This window comes from Colobus angolensis, unplaced genomic scaffold (assembly GCF_000951035.1).
Source record: "Colobus angolensis palliatus isolate OR3802 unplaced genomic scaffold, Cang.pa_1.0 Scaffold214, whole genome shotgun sequence".
In the NCBI taxonomy this organism is placed as follows: domain Eukaryota; kingdom Metazoa; phylum Chordata; class Mammalia; order Primates; family Cercopithecidae; genus Colobus; species Colobus angolensis.
Genome location: NW_012115311.1, coordinates 5,505,627 through 5,506,067, shown reverse-complemented (window position 1 = coordinate 5,506,067; position 441 = coordinate 5,505,627). Strand labels below are relative to the sequence as shown.

Sequence of the window (441 nt, the reverse complement as noted above, 5' to 3'; positions counted from 1 at the left end):
CACGTCGCCGCCGCCGCCGCAGCCTAGGTCACGTGAGTGCCCACGCGCGCGTCTTGTCAGCGGATTCGTCGCCGGCCTGCTCAGACTAGGTTCTGCCCACTCTGACCTTCTAAATGGTACGTGGGAGGACGTCCGTCCCCTTCGAACTTAAGAGTCACCGTAACACTTTAGAAGGGGAGAAAAGGAGCGAGGGCGGCAGGCGACAGAGAACCTCGCGAGTCAGCGGCTTCGCGCAGACCCCCCCAGGCACAGTCCCCTGCGGCCACGTCGGCTGCTCCGCGCCTGCGCAATCTCTTTCTCGCCCACGAAACCGAGGCCTCCGGAGATACTAGAAGAGAGTGTGGGCAGTGAGCGCTTGTAGCCGCTAGAGGGAGCGCTGAGCACAGTGCGCGAGGGACAACAAAGGCTGATTGTCCCCTCAATGCCTCTGCAGCCTCAGCT

At 63.0% G+C, this 441-nt stretch overlaps 1 protein-coding gene across 1 annotated transcript in view; it reads right to left on the bottom strand.

The window, feature by feature from the left end:
• SPG20 (spastic paraplegia 20 (Troyer syndrome)) overlaps nucleotides 1-161 on the bottom strand; it is a 37,807-nt gene extending 37,646 nt beyond the window's left edge. The window contains exon 1 of the mRNA XM_011943021.1: nucleotides 107-161. The gene's annotated coding sequence lies outside the window, so the exon portion shown is untranslated. The remainder of the gene's footprint in view (nucleotides 1-106) is intronic.
• Between the last annotated feature and the right edge of the window lie 280 nt (nucleotides 162-441).